Raw genomic sequence first — 14,581 nt, 5'->3', positions numbered from 1 at the left:
GAATGGCGTGAACCCGGAAGGCGGAGCTTGCAGTGAGCCGAGATTGTGCCACTGCACTCCAGCCTGGGTGACAGAGCGAGACTCCGCCTCAGAAAAAAAAAAAAAAAAAGATATAGCCTGCTGCTTCTAACAACCTATGTTCATATGCATGAGCAAAGAAATGACCTGAAACTGAAACTTACATTTAAAAGGGAAGCAAAGTGTACAAGTTTGAAAAATTTGAAGCCTGGCCATGTGGCAGAAAAGAAAAGGCCTTTTTGGAGGAGGAGTTCAAGCCAGGTACATAAATTTGCATAAGTAAAGAACAGTCAAATGCTGATGGCCAAGACAAAGGGGAAAAGACCTCCAAGGCATTTCAGAAACCTTTGCAGCAGTTCCTTCCGTCACAGGCATGTAGGTCTAAGAAGGAAGAATGGTTTCATGAACAGGGACCAGGGTCCCACTGCCCTGCACAGCCTCAAGACACTGCTCCCCATATCCTGGCCTCTCTGCCTCCAGAGGTGGATAAAAGGAATTCCAGATACAGCTCAGGCTGCTGCTTCAGAATGTGCAAGCCATAAAACTTGGTGTTTCTACGAGGTGTTAAGCCTGCCAATGTTCAGAGTGCAAGAGTTAAGTCTTGGCGAGCCTCTGCCTAGATTTCAGAGGATGTGTAGAAAAGCCTAAATGTCCAGGCAGAAGCCTGCTGCAGGAGCAGAGTCCTCATGGAGAATCTCTACTAGGGCAGTACTGAAGGGAAATCTGGGGTTGAATCCCCCACACAGAGCCCCCACTGGGGCACTATCCAGTGGAGCTGTGAGAAGAGGGCCATTGTCTTCGAGACTGCAGAATGGTAGATCAACCAGGAGCTTGCACCATGCACATGTAAAAGCCACAGGTGCATGAACACTAGCCCATGAAAGCAGCCTCAGGGGCTTTACTTTGCAAATCTTCAGGGTGGAGCTTCTCAATGGCTTAGGAGCCCACCCCTTGCCCCAGTGTGCCCTGGAAGTGAGACATGGAGTCAAAGGAGATTATTTGGAGCTTTAAGATTTAATGACTCTCTTGCTGGGTTTCAAACTTACATGGGGCCTGTAGCCCCTCTCTTTTGGCTAATTTCTCCCTTTTGGAAAAGAAGTATTTACCCAGTGTCTGTACCCTCATTTTATGTTGGAAGTAATAACTAACCCATTTTTTATTGTACAGGCTTATAGGCAGAAGGGACTTGCCTTGTCTCAGATGAGATTTTGGACTGTGGACTTGTAAGTTAATGCTGGAATGAGTTAAGACTCTGAGGACTGTTGAGAAGGGATGACTGAATTTTGGAATGTGAGTTCATGAGACTTGGGAGGGGCCAGGGACAGAATAATACGGTTTGGATTTACGTCCCTGCCCTAATCTCATGTCAAATTATAATCCCCAGTTTTGGAAGTGGGGCCTGGTGGAAAGTGATTGGATCACAGAGGTGGATTTCCCCCTTTGGTACTCTTCTCATGATACAGTTCTCACTTGACTTGGTTGTGTAAAAAGTGTGTAGCTGCCCCCAGCCCTCTTCCTCCTGTTCCACTCATGTAAGACATGCCTGCTTCTCCTTTGCTTTCCACCATGTTTGTAATTTGCCTGAGGCCTCCCCAGCCATGCTTCCTGTACATCCTGTAGAGGATCACGAGCCAATTATACCTCTTTTATTTATAAATTACCCAGTCTCAGGTATTTCTTTACAGCAGTGTAAGAATGGACTAATACAAACTGAAAAGTGCCAGCTCCCACAGAATTAGAAGTATAGCTTAAGTCTGTCAGAAAAAACAAAAAAAAACTGCTTTTTGATTAGTTATTGATCTTTGCCCTTTCCCGCATCCCTATCTCACCTCTCTACCTAGCCTTTTCTTGAGGTTCAAAACCAGACACTCATTTTCCCACCAACTCTCAACCCTGCATTACATTATCCATTTGCTTTCTCTACCCCCACTTCCATGTTTGTAGAATTCTGAGAAAAGAATCCTGAAAATGAGCAGACATGACCCATTATTACATTAATACTTTCCACTTACATATTTTATTCGTTTACTTGTTCTTCAAAGAAACACCTGCCCAGTGTCTACCCTGTGTGTGTCTGGACCTGGGGTAGGTAGACCATTATAAGACACCTGTGTGTGTCTGGATCTGGGGTAGACCATTTATAATAAGAGTAGCATCAAAAAATATATGAAGTCGGAGGCACAGAAGAATGCCTATAGGCATCTGGTACTTGCCTCCTCCACAAAGAAGAACCAAAATAACAAGTTGACAATCACAGTTAGAATAGATCATGTAAGAGAGAACACTGAATTCAACAAGAAGTGACAAGAAACACCTAAGGCAAGGAAGGAGAGGAAATCAGGGCAGCCTGCTCAGCCAGAATCAGCTGGGAGCCTGGAGAGGCTCTTCAGTGTGGGTAAAGGGCAAGAGAAACACCCCAAGTGGTCCACATTACTATCAAGGACTCCTGCAATCCTAGCCATAGGAGAGCCCCTCAACCCTTCAGGACCATGTGACTGACAGAGGAACTACTTGGAGATCACATGATGGCATTGCTCCAAAGAGGAAATTCATGCTGGGTTTTACACACCCCCAAGTCCTAAGCAACTCACTATACTGAGATCCCAGACTCTACTAGACCGCATCCTGCCATGGGGACCAACAGCTCCTGTCTCCACATCCTTGCAACCTCTCTGATATCCCCTACCCACAGACACCACGAGTGCTAACTGCTGTTGTCAGAGCCAAAATGTAAGCCACTGGCAATAACTACAATACTCCCAGCAGTGATGCTGCTGTGTATTTTCACGAGCCCTAAATATAGACTCCCTCACTCACAGCAACTTCCATTGCACTGCTGGGGCCAAACCATGAGCCACTGGCAGAACCCTGGTATTCATAGCAGCAGGGCCACCATGAATTTTCAAGTGCCCTGAGGAAAGGCTATGCCACCTACAGCCACCACCTGGAGCCAAAGTGCATGCTCCCCAGCCAATTGTCTATTACTGCTGCCAGTGAAAGCAACCTCACTCTCCCCCGCAGCTAGGCCACAACACAGCCACTGCCACCACCACCTGGGCATTCCACTAGGTGGCTTGGTTCACTCTACTACTGCCTACCACTTGCATACACCATCAGGAGGCCTGAGGATAGGCCTGCCCTGCCAGACTCCACCCCTATGCCTAAGCATACCACCCAGGGTACTAAGAATGGCTGTGTCCAATCTACCACCATTGGCACCTGAACACTCTCCCAGGGACCTAAAGATGAGCCCACCCAACCTACTACTACTATCACAGCTAGCTTCCAACTGCATGCAACACCTGTGGCATGGGGGACCAACTCACCCAGCCTAACACAGCCACCAACAACAATGCAAAATGCTTAGGAGCCAGAGGATTGTTCTACTACTGCTACTGCCATCACACAGGTGACACTAACTACCCAGGGGTCCAAGGACCCAGCCACACGCACGGCTGACTGCTACAACTGCCAGGATCCACAGTCTCCAACAACAACAATATCCTAAGTCACTGAGGAAATCAGAGACCACTGATACTGTTTATGGCCAAAGGAATTATACAGAGACTACAATACTACAAGTGCCAAGAATCAATGCCAACATGCCAACCGAACCAATATCATAGGTACATCTTTGAGAAAAAGTCATTGTCTATAAAAGCAAATTCTAAAATTTGGAAGAGGCAAATTCACCAATTCACCAGCAATAGATTCCAATGACAAAGAAATTTATTAAATTCCAGAAATAGAATTCAAAGTAATGACATTTAAAAAGCTCAGTGAAGCCGGGTGTGGTGGTTCACACCTATAATCCCAGCACTTTGGAAGGCTGAAGCAGGCAGATCACTTGAGGTCAGGAGTTTTAGACCAGCCCAGCCAACATGGTGAAACACCATCTCTACTAAAAATACAAAAATCAGCCAGGTGTGGTGGTGGGTGCCTGTAATCCCAGCTACTCGGGAGGCTGAGGCATGAGAATCACTTGAACCCAGGATGCAGAGGCTGTAGTGAACCAATATCATGCCACTGCACCCCAGCCTGAGCAACAGATTGAGACTCCATCTCAATATATATATATATATATATCAGTGAAAGACAAGAGAACACAGACACAAAGAAATCGGAAAAAAATTCTAGCATATGAAAAAGAAATTTAACAAATGGATATCATAAAATAGACAAAAATATTGGAACAGAACAATTCACTGAATGAAATAAAACATGCATTTGAAAGCTTCAACAATAAACTAGATCAAGCAGAAGAATTTCAGTATCTGAAGATAGCTCTTTTGAAATAACACAGTCAGACAAATATAAGGAAAAAAGAATAAGAGAGAATGATAAAACCTTATGTAACTTATGAAGCATCATAAAGCAACCAAATATTTGAATTTTTGGTGTTCAAGAAAGCAGAGAAAACCAAAAGGATAGAAAACCTACTTAACAAAATAATAGCTGAAAACTTCCCCAGTCCAGTAACAGATTTACATATTCTGATACAGGAAGCTCAGAGATACCCAAACAAATATGACTTTAAAAGGTCTTCTCCATGGCACATTATAGCAAAGTTGTCAAAAGTCAAAGACAACAAGAGAATTCTTAAAGCAGCAAAAGAAAAGCATCCAGACACTTATAAAGGAGTCCCACCAAAACAACAGTGGATTTCTCAGCAGAAACCATACAGGCCCTGAGAAAATGGGATGATATATTCAAAGTGTAGATAGAAAAAGACTAGCAGCCAAGGATACTATACTCAACAAAATCATCCTTCATAAATGAAGGAGAACTGAAGTCTTTCCCAGAAAAACAAAAGCTGAGCACATTTATCATGAATGGGCTGAACCTACAAGCAGTGCTTAAGGGAGTACTATACCTGGAAGCAAAGGGATAATATATACACCAACAGGAAAATATATAAAAGTACAAAGCCCACTGGTAGAGTAAACTCATGAGTAAGAAAGAGAAAGGACTCAAATGTTACCACTACAGAACACCACCAAACCACAACAAACAAGACAGAAATAAAAAAAAAAAGATATATAAAACAACCAGAAGTCAATTAACAAAATGACAGGAATAAGCCCTCCCATATCAATAACAACATTGAATGTAAACAGATTAAAATTTCCAATTAAAAGATATAAACTAGGATAACTGATTTAAAAACATGACCCTAAAATAAGCCCCCTACAAAAATAAAACCTCTTTTCATCCTGAAAAAAACACACATATATTGAAAGTAAGGGAATGAAAAAAATATATTCCATGCAAACAGAAACCAAAAGCAAGCAGGAATAGCCATGCTTATGTCAGATAAAATAGACTTTAAGTCAAAAAAAGTAAAAATAGACAAAGAGAGGTATTATATAATGACAAAGGGATCAAATTAGCAAAGGATATGACAATTCTAAACACATATGCATTCAACAACAGAGCACCCAGATATATAAAGCAAATATTATTATGACTAAAGGGAGAAAGAGAGCACAATACAATAATACTTGGGGACTTCAGCAGCCCACTCTCAACATTACAGAGATCATCACAACAGAAAATTTAAAAACACTGGATTTAGACTGCACTACTGACCAAACAGCTCTAACAGAAATTTACAAAACATTTCATCCAGCAGCTACAGAATATACATTCTTCTCATCAGCAGATGAAACATTCTCCAGCATAGACCATATGTTAGGACACATAACAAGCCTCAACAAATTTTTTAAAATGGAAATCATGTCAGATACCTTCTTAGATACAACAGAATAAAACTAGACAGTGTGTATCAAATATCTTCTTAGATATAATGGATTAAAATTAGATAGTAATAAAAAGAGGAACTTGTGATACTGTACAAATACAAGGAAATTTAACAGTATGATTCTGAATGACCACTAGCTCAAGGAAGAAATTAACATAGAAATAAAAAAATTTATTCAAATAAATGAGAACTGAAACACAACATACCAAAATCTATGGAATACACTAAAAACACTGCCAACAGAGAAGATCATAGCAATGAATGCCTACATCTAAAAAGAAAGAGTTCAAATAAGCAACCTAATTACGCATCTCAGGGAATTAGAAAAGCAATAAAAAACGAAACCCAAAAATAGTAGAAGGAAAGAAATAATGAAGATCAGAATAGAACTAAATAAAGTAGCTACTAAAAAAACACAAAGGGTTAAAGCTTTTGGAGGGATAGCAGATCAGGTGGCTGACTAGACACAGCCAGGAAGCACCACTCCCACTGAATGAGACTAAATATTAAGTAAACTAACACACTTTGAGCAAATCTGAGAGAGAAAACACCAAGAGTAGATACAGAAGCAACACAGACACTGAGGCTGAAAAGAGAAGAAGCTGGGAACCTTGTGTGGGGTTGCTGAATGCTGGGGCTCATGCTCAGCCCTGAAAGCCTCCTGATGGAAGGGTTAGTGAAGGGATAGTGGGGCAACCCACTCTTGCTACAGATCTCCAGTCCTAGGTACAAGAGATCCTATGATGCCCATAAACATTTAAACTGGCAAGGGGATCTGCCTGGAGAGTAGGCAGTAAAAGTACTCCAGCCTATATGGAATGGAGGTTTGGCACACATGGCAGCCACAGCAGAATACAGCCATAGGTGCCCATCCCCCAAGGCTCTCCTTCTTCCTCTGAGTAACTCTAAGCCCAGTTGATCACTGGGTCAAGAGAACAGGGCTGACTTTCCAGTGGGAACGGGACATGTCTGTTCTGCAGGCACTCCTTCCCACCAGCCCCTTCCAAGGCCTCTGCCCAGCTGCTCTAACAGGAGCATGAGTACAGTGCAGCCTCCACTGCCCAGTACAGGTGCTTTACCAAAAGGCCAGCCTGAGTACTTTCTCAGAGGTCTGGAAGCAGTTGGAATCCCTCAGCACAGTTGGTGCTGTGCCAAAGGAGCCAAAAGATGGAGCTGTGGGCCAGTCCCAACAGCTCAGGGTTGCAGCATGCAGCTTGGGAATCTTGAGCCAAGATCTGTAGCCAGTGCTAGAGCAGGGAAGGAGCCCACACCCTCAGAAGACAGAGAGGAGTGACACACACAGGCTTGTAAGCCAGCACCAGAGAAGGGCATCTCTCCCTCTACAGCAGCAGTCCCCAACCTTTGTAGCACAGGGATCAGTTTTGTGGAAGACAATTTTTCCATGGATGGTGTATGTTGGGGAGGAGGGGATGGTTTCAGGTTGAAACTATTCTACCTCAGATTGTCAGGCATTGGATTATCGTAAGGAGCATGCAACCTAGATCCCTCCCACATGCAGTCCACAATAGGGTTCATGCTTCTATGACAGTCTAATGCCACTGCTGATCTGACGGGAGACCGAGCTCAGGTGGTAATAATGCTCACTCACCCACTGCTCACCTCCTGCTGTGTGGCTCACTTCTGAACAGGCCATGAAGCGGTAACAGGGATTGGGGAACCCTGCTCTACAGGACCAGTCCAAGAATGGTGTGGCCTATCTGCAGGTCATAGCCTCTGCCTGAGGGAGCCCTGCAGCCCAGAAGACCTAATAAAAAAAAAAGACAGGATCAGTGCCAGTGATCAGAGGGGGCTTCCTCAAAGCTCAGGAACAGACCTGCTGAGAGGGTCATCTGTCTCCCTCTACCCCACTATAGAGCACTACTGCATATGCACTGAAATACAAAAAAAGCTGTGAAGCTGATTAAGAGCCTATCTGCTGGCCACCACTCTTAAGCACCATTTACTGGATCACAACCCAAATTAAAACACCAAAAATAATCTGCCAATATACATCACTTGTGAAACCAGGGGCAAGAATCTAGCCACAAATAAAGATCCTGTACAGAGCCTTGGCCCTCTGAAAGCAACCAGAAATGAAGCCAACTGACTATCCTCCATTTAAACCACAGTTAAAAGAACACCAGTTCTCTCAGAGGAGAATCAGTGAAAAAACTAAAGTAAAAGGAAAAAAGTTGGAGTTATCACATTACCCAACTTCAAAGTATACTACAAGGCTATAGTAACCAAAACAGCATAGTATTGGTACAAAAACAGATACATAGATATAGACTTATAGAACAGAATAGAAAACCCAGAAATAAAGCTGAACACCTACATCCATCTGATCTTCCACAAAGTTAACAAAAACAAGCAATGAAGGAAGGGCTCCCTATTCAATAAATGGTGCTGGTATAACTGGTTAGCCATATGCAGTAGAATGAAATTGGACCCCTATCTTTCAGCATATACAAAAATTTATTCAAGATGGATGAAAGATTTAAATATAAGACCTCAAACTGTACGAATCCTAGAAGAAAACCTAGGAAATGGTTAGAATTTGGCAAAGATTTTATGGCTAATTCTCCAAAAGCAACTGTGATAAAAAAAAAAAATTGACAAGTGAGACCTAATTAAAGAGCTTCTGCACAGTAAAAGAAACTGTCAACAGAGTAAACAGATAACTCACAAAATGAGAGAAAACATTCACAAACTATGCATCTGCCAAAGGTCTAATATCAGAATCTGTAAAAATTGTAAACAAATCAAAAAGCAAAAAACAAATAATCCCATTTAAAAATGGGCAGAGTATATGAACAAACACTTCTCAAAGGAAGACATACAAATGCAAATCAAAACCACAATGAGATACCATCTCACACCAGTCAGAATGACTATTATGTAAATGTCAACAAGAAAGAGATGCTGGCAAGGCCGTGTAGAAAAAGGAATGCTTATACACTCTTGGTGGGAGTGTAAATTAGTTCAGCCACTGTGGAAAGCAGTTTGGAGTTTCCTCACAGAACTTAAAACAGAACTATCATTTAACCCAGCAATCCCGTTACTGGGTATATACCCATAGGAAAATAAATTGTTCTAAAAAAAAAGACACGTGCACTCACATGTTCATTGAAGCACTATTTACCATAGCAAACACATGGAATCAACCCAGGTGCCCATCAGTGGTGGGTTGGATAAAGAAACTGTGGTATACATACACCGGGGAATACTATGCAGCCATAAAAATGATGAAATCATATCCTTTGCAACAACATGGATGCAGTTGAAGGCTATAGTCCTAAGCAAATTAACACAGGAACAGAAAATCAAGTACTGCTGCATGTTCTCAATTATAAGTGGGAGCTAAATATGAGTACACAGGGACATAAAGATGGGAACAATAGACACTGAGGACTAGTACGCAATGGCAGGGGCAGTAGGGAGGCAGGAAGTGTGGGCTGAAAAACTGCCTAACTACCTGGGTGATGGGATCATCTGTACCCCAAACATCACCATTACAAAATGCATCCAAGTAACAAACCTGCACATGTAACCCCTGAATCTAAAATAAAAGTTGAAATTATTTTATTGAAAAAATACAAAGAATCAAGAAAATGGAAAGTTGATTATTTGAAAAGAACAAAATTGATAAACTGCTAGCCAGATTAACCACGAAAAAAAGTGAGAAGACCCAAATAAACAAAATCAGAATCAAAAAAGGAACATTACAACTGATACCATGGAAATACAAAAGCTTATCAGACACTGTTATGAACAACTATACTATACACAAACAAATCAGAAAAGCTAAAGGAAATTGATAAATTCCTAAACACACAACATACCAAGATTAAATCAGGAAGAAACAAAAAACATAAACAGACTAGTAACAAGTACCAAGATTGAAACAGTAAAATGAAAAGGCTTCCAACAAAGAAAAGCCCAAGACTGGACGGCTTCACTGAAAAACTCTACCAAACTTACAAAGAACAAATACCAATCCTCTTCAAACAATTCCAATAAATTGAAGAGAAGGGAATTAACCTAGTCCCAAAAGGCAAGTATCACTCTGATGCTAAAATCAGACAAAGGTGTAACAAAAACCAAAACTGCAGGCCAAGATCCCTATTTACATATATGTAAAAATCTTCAACAAAATTGCAGCAAACTGAATCCAACAGCACATCAAAAAGATAAAACACCATGATCAAGTGGAATTTATCCCAGGGATGCAAGGATTGTTCAAGAAACACAAATCACTAAATGTGACACATCACATCAGTAGAATAAAGGACAGAAACCATATAATCATCTCAATAGACATAGAGAAAGCATGTAATAAAATTCAACATCCTTTCACAATAAAAACTCTCAATTATCAGGCATAGAATAAATACACCATAACACAATACAAGTCTCATATGACAAACCCACAGCTAACATCACATCAAATAAAGAAAAGTTGAAGCCTTTCCTGTAAAACCTGGAACCCAACAAAGATGACCAATATCACTACTCCTAGTCAACATAATACTGGAAATCTTAGCCAGAATAATCAGGCAAAAATAAAAATAGAAGGATCCAAGCTGAAAAGGAGGAAGTTAAATTGTCCTGTTTCACAGGTGACATGATTTTATATCCAGAAAAACCTAGACTCCAAAAAAACTCCTACACCTGATAAATTCAGTAAAGTTGCAGTATAAAAAAACCAGCATACAAAAATCTGCAGCATTTCAATACACCAATAATGAACTAGCTGAGAAAGAAATTAAGCCAGAAATGCTGTTTATAATAGCTACAAAAAAAATACCTAAGAATAAATTTAACCAAGGAGATGAAAGATCTCTAAGGAAAGCTAGAAAACACTGATGAATGAAATTGAAGAGGACACAAACAAATGAAAAGACATCCCATGTTCATGGATTGAAAAAATTAATATTGTTAAAATGAACATACTGCCCAAAGCAGTCTACAAATTCAGTGCAATCCCTATAAAAATACTACTGTCATTTTCACAAAAATAGAAAAAAATCCTAAAATATGTATAAAACCAAAAAAAAAGAGCCCAAATAGCCAAAGCACTCCTGCACAAAAAGAACAGAGCAAGAGGCATCACACTATCTGACCTCAAAATATATTACAAGGCTATAAAAACCCAAACAGCAAGGTATTGGTATCAAAACAGACACTTGTAGTAATGGGACAGAAGAGAGAACCCAGAAATACTTCCATGTATGTACAGCAAACTCATTTTCTTTTTTTTTTTAATTTTTTTATTTTTTTCGAGAGTTTTTTTGCTCTTGTTGCCCAGGCTGGAGTGCAGTGGCATGATCTCGGCTCACTGCAACCTCTGCCTCCTGGGTTCAAGCGATTCTCCTGCCTCAGCCTCCTGAGCATCTGGGATTATAGGCATGCACCACCACGCCCAGCTAACTTTTTGTATTTTTAACAGAGACAGGGCTTCATCATGTTGGCTAGGCTGGTCTCAAATTCCTGACCTCGGGTGATCTGCCCATCTCAGCCTCCCAAAGTGCAGGGATTATAGGCATGAGCCACCGTGCCTGGCCAGCAAACTCATTTTCAACAAAGGTACCAAGGAAATACATTCAGGAAAGAACACCCTCTTGAATAAATGGTGCTGGGAAAACTCAATACCCATACGCAGAAGAATGAATTGAACCCCTATTTCTCACTATCTACAAAATTCAATCCAAGATAGGTTAAAGACTTAAACATAACACCTACAACTATAAAACTACTAGAAAAAAATATAGGGGAAACGCTTTAGGATATAGCCAAAGATTTTATGGCTAAGATCTCAAAAGTACACTTTTCTCAAAAGGGAACACTTATACACTGTTGGTGGGAATGTAAATTGGTGCAGCCGTTATAGAAAACAGTAGGGAGATTTCTCAGAGCACTAAAAACACAACTACCATATGATCCAGCAACTCTAATACTGCGTATTTATCCAAAGGAAAAGAAATCAATATATCAAGGGGATACCTGCACTCCATGTTTATTCCAGTACCATTCACAATAGCAAAGATAGGGAATCAACCTAAGTGCCCACCAACAGATGAATAAATAAAGAAAATGTATATATACACAATGGAATACTATTCAGCCATAAAAAAATAAAATCATGTCATTTGCAGCAACGTGGATGGAATAAGCCAGGTACAGAAAAACAAACATCAGATATTCTCACTCACGTGTGGGAACTTAAAAAATTGATCTCATGAAGGTACAGGGTAGAATGATAGATAATACAGGTGAGGAATGGTCAGTGAATGGGGCATAAAAAGAGGTTGGCAAATAGGTAAAAACATACGGTTAGATAGAAGGAATAAGTTCTAATGGTCTATAGCAGAGTAGGGGGACTATAGTTAACAACCATGTATTGTATATTTCAAAATAGCTACAAGAAAGGATCTGCAATGTCCCAACACAGAAGTGACAGAGCAAGACACTGTCTCAAAAAAAAAAATAAATAAAGACTTCTATCTATAAGAAACTCAAAAACAGGGAAATGATTTGAGAAGACCCTTCAACAAAGAATACATCTAGGTAGCAAATAAGTAGATGAAAAGATGTTCAACATCATTCATCAGAGAAATTTTAAAACTTGAAATATGCTACTACACATTTATGAGAATAGCTAAAATTTTAAGACATGTTAGTAACACCACTGGTGAGAATGTAAAATTATACAACTTTGGCAAGCAGAAAATATCTTTCTTTTTTTTTTTTTTTTGAGACAGAGTCTCGCTCTGTCACCCTGGCTGGAGTACAGTGGCGCGATCTTAGCTCACTGCAACCTCCACCTCCCAGGTTCAAGCGATTCTCCTGCCTCAGCCTCCTGAGTAGCTGGGATTACAGTTGCATGCCACAATGCCCAACTAATTTTTTTGTATTCTTAGTGGAGACAAGCTTTTGTCATGCTGCCCAGGCTGGTCTTGAACTCCCAGGCTCAAGCGATCCATCCACCTCAGACTCCCAAAATGCTGGGATTACAGGCGTGAACCACAGTGCCCAGCCAGAAAATTTCTTTAAAAGGCTATATTAGTTCGTTTTCATGCCGCTGATAAAGACATACTTAAGACTGAGCAATTTACAAAAGCAAGAGGTTTAATGGACTTACAGTTCCACGTGGCTGCAGGAGCCTCACAATCACGGCAGAAGGCAAGGAGGAGCAAGTCACATCTTATATGGATGGTGGCAGGCAAAAAGAGAGCTTGTGCAGGGAAACTCCCATTTTTAAAACCATCAGATCTCATGAGACTTATTCATTATCACAAGAACAGCATGGGAAAGACCCAACCCCATGATTCAATTACCTCCCACCAGGTTCCTCCCAGGACACGTGGGAATTGTGGGAGTTACAACTCAAGATGAGATTTGGGTGGGGACACCACCAAACCATATCAAAGGCAAACCAGGACGGATGCAGTGGCTCAAACCTGTAATCTCAGCAGTTTGGGAGGCTGATGCAGGTGGATCACCTGAGGTCAGTAGTTCAAGACCAGCCTGGTCAACATGGTGAAATCCCATCTCTACCAAAAAATACAAAAATTCGCCAGGTGTGATGGCATGTGCCTGTAATCCCAGCTACTCCGGAGACTGAAGTGGGAGAATCTCTTGAACCCGGGAGGCAGAGGTTGAGTTAAGCCAAGATTGCCCCACTACACTCCAGGCTGAGCAACAGGGTGAGACCCTGTCTCAATAAATAAATAAATGGCAAACCAGACACTCCAATCATAGGTATTTATCCAACAGAAATGAAACATATGTCCACACATATATTTGTACATAAATATTTGTAGCAGTATTATTCATTCAGGCAAAAACTGGGAATGATCTAAATGTCCATTATTGGCAAACAGATAAACAAATTAAGATATACCTACACAATGAATGCTAAAATGAATGGACAATTCTAGGAGGCATACTGCATGCTTCCTAGGGGTCCTGGTAGAATCGAGCCTCCTGCCTCTAGGAAGGACTATATATCTTGATAATTCACCTCTAATTGCCCAACTCATTCTTCATGCTCTTTCCTACTGCTCCTGGGACCATTTCTCAAATATACTACCTTCATCCAGGTCTGTCTCAGGATCTACTTTTGTGAACAATGAAACTGAAACCACATATTCATTATTGTGGGAATGATTAAGTAAACTTTACTAAATCAAGATGACAAAATATTATGCACCGATTTTTAAATGTTCATAAACAATGACACGAAAATATGTTTGAGATAATGTGAGCTTTTCAAGGGTCCAAAATGCACACAAGATATATTATCAGACATGTGAAATGAAAAGGAAAAAAAGATCTTCTACAGTAAGTTCCATATAAAAGTAAAAAACTTCTACTTCTTGCACAAGCTGGTATATAGTCTTATCAAAAATATTTTCTGAATACATGAATGTTATTGCAGATAAACTAACCAATGAATAAGCCAAACATATAATATGCCAAATATAAGCCAAAATCTTTTTCTGTAATTATCAAGTCAAATCCACTATAATACATTAGAAGCAAGTAGAGCTTATCCCAGAAATGCAAAAAGGGCTCAACATTAGAAAATTCATCAGACTAATTCACCATATTTTAAAAAAACTGATCTTCAATTCTAGACATTTAATTAAATTCAATACCCATTAGTAAACTTGTTTAATCTTAGCAAACTAAGATTTTTTTTAAAGACTTTGTTAACTTGATAAAGCATATGTACTAGAAACTTATCTCTATTAGGCACCAGACTCTGTTTTATATGCTAGGGCATTGAAGAAGAGAGGC

General features: G+C 40.3%; 1 protein-coding gene across 5 annotated transcripts in view; it reads right to left on the bottom strand.

Annotated features, from left to right (window-relative positions):
• GALK2 (galactokinase 2) overlaps positions 1 to 14,581 on the bottom strand; it is a 163,130-nt gene that overhangs the window by 94,612 nt on the left and 53,937 nt on the right. The gene's annotated exons all lie outside the window — the stretch shown is intronic.

Source organism: Hylobates moloch, unplaced genomic scaffold, assembly GCF_009828535.3.
Source record: "Hylobates moloch isolate HMO894 unplaced genomic scaffold, HMol_V3 SCAFFOLD_14, whole genome shotgun sequence".
NCBI lineage: Eukaryota > Metazoa > Chordata > Mammalia > Primates > Hylobatidae > Hylobates > Hylobates moloch.
This window is presented reverse-complemented; position numbering and strand designations above follow the sequence as displayed.